Source organism: Crocodylus porosus, unplaced genomic scaffold (assembly GCF_001723895.1).
Source record: "Crocodylus porosus isolate Cpor-Errol unplaced genomic scaffold, CroPor_comp1, whole genome shotgun sequence".
Classification (NCBI taxonomy): domain Eukaryota; kingdom Metazoa; phylum Chordata; order Crocodylia; family Crocodylidae; genus Crocodylus; species Crocodylus porosus.
The window spans coordinates 24,272,073-24,280,975 of NW_017728948.1; the positions used below are offsets into that span (position 1 = coordinate 24,272,073).

The 8,903-nt window shown below is 42.2% G+C and overlaps 1 protein-coding gene across 2 annotated transcripts in view; it reads right to left on the reverse strand.

The window, feature by feature from the left end:
• Nucleotides 1–8,903, reverse strand: part of SLC2A9 (solute carrier family 2 member 9) — a 198,671-nt gene that overhangs the window by 140,720 nt on the left and 49,048 nt on the right. The gene's annotated exons all lie outside the window — the stretch shown is intronic.

Below are 8,903 nucleotides of genomic sequence, written 5' to 3' on the forward strand. Positions count from 1 at the left end.
CATATTGAGGCCCCTGCAGTGAGGGAGGGAGTGCAACTGGGGCTGGGCATGGGACAGAACCATGAGCAGCTTGTCCAGAGTGCACAGGGGGAAGGAGTGGAGGGGCAGCTCCCACTGCTGTATGTACCCCCAGGTATGATGAGGGGCTATGTGCCCCCTAGACCTGTGTGCTGTCCACCCATGGGTGAAGCAAAGATGGGCTGCGCTGAGGACTGGGGCCAGAGGCGGCACTGGGCTCCTCCCAGTGGTGGTGGGGGCAGGGCTGCACTTCAGCCAGGTGCCAGGGGTGGTAGTCCCCCTCTCAGCACCACCACTGCCACCGCCCCCAGGAAGATTCCAGTGCTGCCCCAGCCCGCAGCAGCAGCCTGCCCTTTCCCTGTGCACAGATAGGGTGGGGGGGAAGGGACACCCCCCACCACAGCTTTCCCAAGGGTGAGTGCAGTGGTGGGAGCTGTTTCCCCCATGTCCCCCAGATGAGCCTCTCACAGTTCCATCCTGTACCCAGCCCCACTCTCTCCCTCACTGCAGGGGCCTCAATCTGCATCCCCATCCCTTTCCCTTCCTCCAACCCCTTCCCTTTCTCCCCCAACAGGCTTACCAGCTGGATGCTGCTCTCCAAGCTGCTGGGCTGGCCACATGCATGCTGCGGTGGGCATGCACATGGCATTTGCTGGCAATGTTATTGGCCACATCAGCCAAAAAAAGTTAATTGCTGATTATATCAATTTTCCTTTTATTGGTGCCAATAGGATATGGACCGATGTACTGGTGCACCTCTAATAATAGTCTAGGCTGAAAGTCTCAAAGCATCTAAAGGAGTTAAAATGCAAGGATACCAATGATTCAATGAGAGCTGGCCACCAAATTCATGAATGCCCCTTTCGAAATGTCTGATACAAAGCCTACTGATTTTTACCTAGAAAGATGAGACACCTCAACATCACAGAAAATTTGATACTATAAATCAGACATAGAGATGTTATTGTCCAATTACTGGGGATAAATCCAGACTTCCTAAATGCTACTATGTGAGAAAACATCTAATATTGGAGACTTAAGGTACTGATCAGCTTTAGCTCCATATCTATGCCTATCTATGCATCTGTCTGTATACTCACGTGGATATAATCGTAGCACCCTAATCTCTCAGTCATTAATGGATTTGATCCTCATACTTGTCTGTGAGGTAGGATAAGGCTTTATCTCCATTTTACAGCTAGAGAATAAGATAACTTCCTTCCTCTGCTGAAATCTGCTATCAGGTTTCAGTCTGATAGAAAGGAGAGTGCCCAAACAAGATGCTCTTCATACATGGGTTTTAAATGGAAATGAGAACAAACAGTTTAAGCAGAGTTGCCCGATGTCATTCTCTTTAACATACAGCAACATTTTTTATAACACAAATCTATGCAATGAGTTGAAGATACTCTGTTGATAAGCATCAGAATTATCTATCTGTTGTGCCATTACGTATTAGGTGAAGGCTGAAACTGAATATGAGTGCCCATCAGCTCATGTCCCTTATTATTAGGGCTGTTTGGCCTTGGCAGTCATAACTTCTGCAACTTTTCATTCACTTTCTGACACTTACGATTTCTTCTTCCTGTCCAGCAAAGAGAAAGGAAAATCATCTTTTCCTTCTGAGACATGAAAGACTGCATGATTCCAGGACAGTCATCATCATTTACCCATGTAAATGTATGTATAGCGAGGCTTACATACTTAGTATCGTACTTAGAGTGGTTCATTAGCCCTTCCATGACCAATATGGAATTTGTGTATCCCATTACAGAACCCAGTGGAGGAGGATGAAGATAACTCACTGAAAAAAAAATGTTGGCCTTCTGAAGAATAGTAAAAAATATCTATCACTCCTGCTCACGATGAGGTAAATCTATGGACTGGATGAATCTATAGTCCAGCTCTGTTCTTCGTAAAGCTACTACAAGATGTACTAGCTAAATAAAACAGGACTAAAAATATTTTGCAGAAACAATGCAGATACACATTTGGGATTAAACTAAAAATGTACCTTTTCTCAAAGCGCTCTGTTGCAAGACCAGTAGCTTTTCCCATTACTATCCTCTAATAAAATATTAACTAGGGGTTTGAGAATATGTTAGTAATATTTAATGTACTATAGCCCCTAGACTCTAAACCCAATCAGGTCCCACTTTTTCTGGACATTGTACAAACAGAATTAAGCACAGTCCTTGGCCCAAAAAAATTTACTATTTAAGAAAAATCAGATTGAAACTGTAGGACAGAAGTTTGCAACCACTGGTAAAAGTTTTTTGTCCCAACCTCCCTCCTGGTTGGACTTAATGTTAAAAAAAACCAACAACAACTTGCATTTATCTTTATTATGAATGAGTCACAATATATCTGCTTCAAAGCCAAGATCAAAGCATGAAAACTGCTTTATGGATTAGGTTCAGGAGCTCTGAATAAAGCAGGCAGTTTCTTTTTCTTTTTTAGTAATGAAGGTGACTACTGAGTTCATAGTTGATGTAACCAAAGATAGGTTTATATCACTTTACAAAATGAGCAGGCACTCATGACAAATGAGTCCTGAAGATAAGCATTAAAAAGTTTTTAAGCTAGATCTATAGAAGTCAACTATAAGACTGTATAAGCATATTCTGGAGCATCTGAATATTATGTACAACAGTTCAGTACCTGGGACTAGTTAAAAATAAAAAACACAACAAAACAGAAAAGATACTGGGTATGTTCCTAAAATGAGATATGGTGTTTTCAGGCAAGTGGGTTGGTGGATAAAATGGACTGTTATTATTGATGTCATATGAAAAGAATAGTGAGCAATGTCATTGAAAGAGTGGACGATGTTTTTTGCACGTAAACATCCAACCATTTGGTTTGATCCTCCTTAATTAATAGAATAGATTGCATCCCGTGGGCAACAGCAGCTAACACCTGCTAAAGGCAAACAGAGTGGAGGTGTCACTGTTTTTATTCAGACTGCCCTTAAATTTCTCCTGTACTGCACTTGGTGGGGGGGGGAATGAAATGGGGTAGTGGGCAAAAAAATTAGTAGACAAAGTTGTAAAGTAATGCAGAAGATAATGTCAGTTGTCAGAAGATAATGAAGTTGTGAGGGACAGGAAACAAAATATTAACAATTTGTGGTAATCCTTTTTTGGAAGGGCCAGATACTATTGCTTTACATCATTTAGCTGAAAATGAATCAGCTTGCCTACCTGTTAGATTATTTAAGCAATTACTATTTTTTAAATAATGTGCATGCATTCAGGTAGTTGTGTTAAGCACATTTATACATGCAAGAAAAAAAATTAACAGCTAATTTAGAGCTCTTATTCAAGTCCTAAAATAGCACCTATTCAAGTCCTTGAAAATTAAGCCCCCAAAATGAATCTGTCATTAAACAAGGTCGCTTGTCATTTCTTTTATGTCTATGTACTGCCAAGTGAGTGACTGGAAGACAAACAGACAATAACATTCTGTTATTCTGAAGATTATTTTGATACCAGAAAGAATCTCCACAGAAGAAGCATTTTTATTAGGCTTTATATTAGTATGTCTCACAAGTGCTGATTACTAAAAGTGGTATGCAAATTATTTATCACGTTATAGCTAATTGTCATGTAAAGTAATTTGCACTGTAGCTCCACTGTTTGCAAGGACATACAAAGTATCTGAAAATAATCAAGAGGAAAAGTCCGGCTCAAAATAATCATCATAATTAAATCGCCCCCTGGTATTTGCACATTACATCTAACTGAAAAAATGGGAAAATATTACAAACAGATCGCCTTTAAAAAGGTTTTAGACCAGTCATACAGCTGCATCAATGCAACCCGGCATGCAGGACCATGTCATCCAGTCTGTGGGTCCCCCACCATGGGTCTGGAAATTTAACAGTGGGGAGCAGTAGCAACATTAATTGCTGTGGTTACCAGAACTGTGGCAATTAACAGTACCACCACTCCTTCATCACCAAATTTCCTGGACTGTGGGGAGGCCCATGGGCCCTTAGGCTGGATTTAACCTGTAGGCTGAATTATTTTTTAGAGAATTTTTAATGCAAGAGAGATTAGATCTTATTAACTGAATTCTAGTAAAGGTCTACTCAATGACTTCAAGTGCACTGAAGTCAACAGAATGACTCCCACTGACTTCAATGGTCTATGCATCAGACTGGCAAATAGGAGGAACAGAGTGTGATGGTGTAATAAACATGCAAGAGGCAAGGATTTTTATACCTAATAACTTTTACTGGACCAGCTACACAGCTGGCATAGATTTAGACAAGTTTTCAGAAACTACACAGCCTTCCTCAGACTCCTGAGAAAGGGTAAACAGTAGGAACATATTTTAAGGAATATTTTTCTCGCATTAAAACTTATGCAGAATTTTTAGCTTTTGTTCTGTTATCAAGATCATTTACACTCTGCTGCTTTACTTTCCTGACCCAGGACTTCAAGCAGTCACCTTAAGCTTTACACTGTGGTTAGGCCGCAGTTGGAGTACTGCATCCAGTTCTGGGCGCTGCACTTCAGGAGGGATGTGGACAGCACAGAGAGGGTCCAGAGGAAGGCCACTAGCATAATCAGGGAGCAGCAGGGCAGGCACTATGAGGGGAGGCTACGGGACCTGAACCTGTTCAGCCTCCACAAGAAAAGGCTGTAAAAGTGGCCATTTACTAACTAGTCAGGGGGGACCAGCAGGCACTGGGGGAGTCCCTGTTCCCCTGAGCACTCCCAGGAGTGACTAGGAATGACAGTCACAAGCTGGCAGAGGGTAGATTCACAGGGCAGCTAGGATCTGGAACCAACTTCCAAGGGAAGTGGTGCTGGCTCCTACCCTGGGGGGTTTTAAAAGGAGGCTAGATGAACACCTGGCCGGGGTCATTTGACCCCAGTACTCCTTCCTGCCATGGCAGGGGGTCGGACTCAATGATCTGCTCAGGTCCCTTCCGACCCGATCCAACTATGAAACTACAGAAAGACAGGAGAGTTCTTTTTAACAGAAGGCAGTGACCTGATTTGTAATACTGTAGGCCACCTAGAACTTATGGTGAGTATGCCTGACTAGTACTTCTAAGTTATCTCAGGCTTTGCTCTCTAAGCAGTTCTAGTATACTTGGTATTAAATTCCACTCCTAAATATCAGTCCAATGTACAAATATCACCACTTGCAGGAAGAAAGCAAACTATGCATGGTAACAAATAAATTGCAGAGCTATTACTTTTACCATTAAAAGCAAAGTTCATCATTGCATCATTCTCCTATATACTGAACAAAAAGAACCCTGAAAGAACACAGAACTTGGATTTATACCCTTTCAAACTGGGCATCTCAAGATTTGTCAAGCTTCCTAAATATTTCTGGAGGGAGTTCTGCCTGTGCCACCCCACAGGCTCTGTCATAAGCCCAGCTGAGGACCCACACAGGGGAGCAAGCAAGAAGAACAAGGAGCCTGCTTCTTCTCCTCTGTGGTTCTACTCACACAAGCAGACAAGCTGTTGCTTGGCTTCTGTTCCTTCATAAATACAGGTGAGTAGACAAGAAGTAGAAAAATGGGGACAGCTCTAGTTTAACATGCTATACCCACTAACATACCTAAAAATCAGCATGGAGAGTGATGCAAGCTGCTCCAACAAAAAGGCTACTGCAGTTTTATTTCCCTCCTTGCAGTAAAGGAGAAATTACACTAACTTACCCCCAATATGATTTCTTCTGCTGATGCTCACTGGCCTGAGCTAATTTTGCTATGGGGCCCTTCAGGCTTTTCCTTCTGTTTGAGGAGGTGGTATGTCCTGGAACACTGATCAAAAACTATATTGGTAAATTATGAAAATAGCAATAATCAGTTCTACAAGGTTCACCTGGGAAGATCTGATAGCCAGTTGCTTTAAATCAACCTTGAATCATCTCCCCATGCAGAGTCCAACTTGTACTCATTCATTTCCTAACCCTCACCTCTTCAGCAACAGCTGTATTGACCAGGCTTTTTTAGCTCTCAGTTCCATACATAGTAACTCCTTGCAGATGGAGGGGCCTGATCCTGTGCAAGGTTGGACATTGATGGTAATTGCTTTCAAGTGAACCTGGAGCTGAAAGTGCTCAACATCTCATGCAATGGGCTCAGCACTGCTGAAGGCTAGGCTGTGAATGATCAAAGCAGTTCAGCTGCTCAGACAAGCTGACTAACTCAGCACCTGGTTTATCATTATGGGCAAGTATTTTGCAGCACTTGCAAGAAATGACCTAAAAAAAAGTCATGGTTATTAACAATTACATCCTCTTTGCTTAGGGCCCCTCTGTCACACTGGACAAGTCTTCCAATGGGTGTGCTCACATAGGGCAAGATTGTGACCTATACTACATATTCACATGAAGCAATGAGGCATGAGGCACCTTCCTCATTCCCCTGTGATGAGTGGGAGAGCACAAGGTTCTGCAGAGCTGTCATCCTTGTATCATGCAGGCAGGCCAGATACAAAACGGCAGGGAAAGAGAGTCAGTCAATCAAGTTAGCATTCCCCACACTTCTCAGCACCCTCGTCCTTGCAGCTGAGTTGGACTAGAAAAAAAAGGGGCTTGTGTTAAGCCAATACATCCCCTGACCCCCTTCATTCTCTCCCTAGTACTTGGAGTGAGAGAGGAACCAGAAACCAAGTTGTGATTCTGTTCTTGGGCAGCACACCTAATTATTGCTATTTTCAGGGCCATGATAAAAAGAGACACTAGCTAATCCAGGCTGAGGTAGGACTGAGCATGGATGAAGGTGGATCTTTTTGATTCTGAATAAGTGAAATCAGCAATTAGAGTGGAAGACAACAACCTTCATGCAGCCTTCCTCCTGAAGTGCTTCAGTGAAACCAATGCCAGGAATATGGCAATGGCATGTCAATCTCATAATGGAAAAAAAAGGGAGCAATTCTAGTAATGATTACAAGCAGAACAGCCCGCAGTATGTACAAGATAAACTTCTGAACCACGTAATAGGCTGTACTGATGAGGAGAGTGCAAGCACGGAGGTCAAAGGGACATGATAAGTACAACTCCAACGGTGACTAATTCTAACTTTCTCAGCTTGTTGAGTGTGCAGCTATCACACTCTTCCCACTCCCTCTCTTACTTTTGCTTTTGTCAAAAACATCATACCATCTTTAATCATGTCCGTTTTAAGTCTCATAGGAAAACTGACACTTGTAATATCAGACTGGACCCTAATGCTTTATTCCACAGGTGCTCAACCCCTGGGCCACAACACAACAACACAGATGTAACCCAAAACCCATACAGCCTGGGGGATGCTCCACAGGTCAGAAAATCTGGTGGCGGGAGTGCACTGCCAGTGTTAATAACCACTCCCCTAATGCCAAATTTCTGGACCCAAGGGGAAACTCTACAGGTCAGATAATGTGGCCATGCATGTTAGATAGGGTGCACAGGCTGAAGCAGAACAGGGGCTGATCCAAGTGTGTGAGCCTGGGGTGGTGTGGGGCACAATCTAGGTACATGGGGCCTAACCCTGTGCACCAACCCCAGGTGGGATCCAGCCCATGGGGCCAAGAGCTTGGGCAGCACTGCTCTATTAGAACAATGCTGATTCAGAGGGTGAAAAAAACAGTCACCAGCTGAATCACCACCAAGGGTACTTGCAGCACCACAGTTTGCTGGGTAATGGTCATTTCCAAACTGGTTTATACAGAGGAAAATCATAAGCTGACATAGTACATAGAAACTTTCAAAATGGATCAGACATGTAGTCCAGGTAGTCTAATATTCCCTAACAATTGACAATACTAGCTGCATCAGAGGAAGCTTAAAAGCTTTTTAGCAAACAATTTACAGAATAAGCTTCCTATACAAAAAATTTCATCCTAATCTTTTCAATTACGGATCAGTTTATGCCATGAAGCATGAGGCTTTATATACCTAATTTTTTATCCTTTGCAGTACAGCAGACCCCAATATATGCAATTCTGACTTATACGTGTCTCGTGTTTATGCAGTTTTTTTATTAGGGTCCAGACTAGAAAATGCCCCTCGTGATGTGCATCATTCGCATATATACGCGAATGCTTGCAAGATTCACTTATATACACGAACGCCTCACAAGATTTACAGGTGGAATCAAGTGGAGCTGTGCTGCCATTGTGGTAATGGCATCTCAAGATGCATAGGTGAGACACTACACGCACCTCCTAAAGGCGATTTCACTGAAAAAAGGGGAAAAAAAGCTATGACTAAGGTGTGTCTGGGGTACGCTACCCCTCACTATTCTATTATTTCCTATGGCGAAAGTTGTCCCAACTTATACAAATTTGACTTACACAAAATTCCCCTGGAATACAATACTCGCATAAATTGGGGGTCTACTGTATAACAAAAGACTTTCTTCTTATATGCATAAACTCTTGGGGTGAAATCCCAGCTCAACTGGATTTCATAGCAAAACTTCAAACCAGGAGTTCACTCTTAGTGTCAGTGATCTCTGTTGGCAATCATTCTACAAGTTAGTTCCTTTTATCAGTTTTGACATCTTCATTTTCAATGAATGTGACTTTGTTCTTACATTTTAATAGATTTTAAAATAGTGGCTCCGGCTAATATATATATTAGCCGGAGCCACTATTTTAAAATCTATTAAAATGTAAGAACAAAGTCACATTCATTGAAAATGAAGATGTCAAAACTGATAAAAGGAACTAACTTGTAGAATGATTGCCAACAGAGATCACTGACACTAAGAGTGAACTCCTGGTTTGAAGTTTTGCTATGAAATCCAGTTGAGCTGGGATTTCACCCCAAGAGTTTATGCATATAAGAAGAAAGTCTTTTGTTATACAGTAGACCCCCAATTTATGCGAGTATTGTATTCCAGGGGAATTTTGTGTAAGTCAAATTTG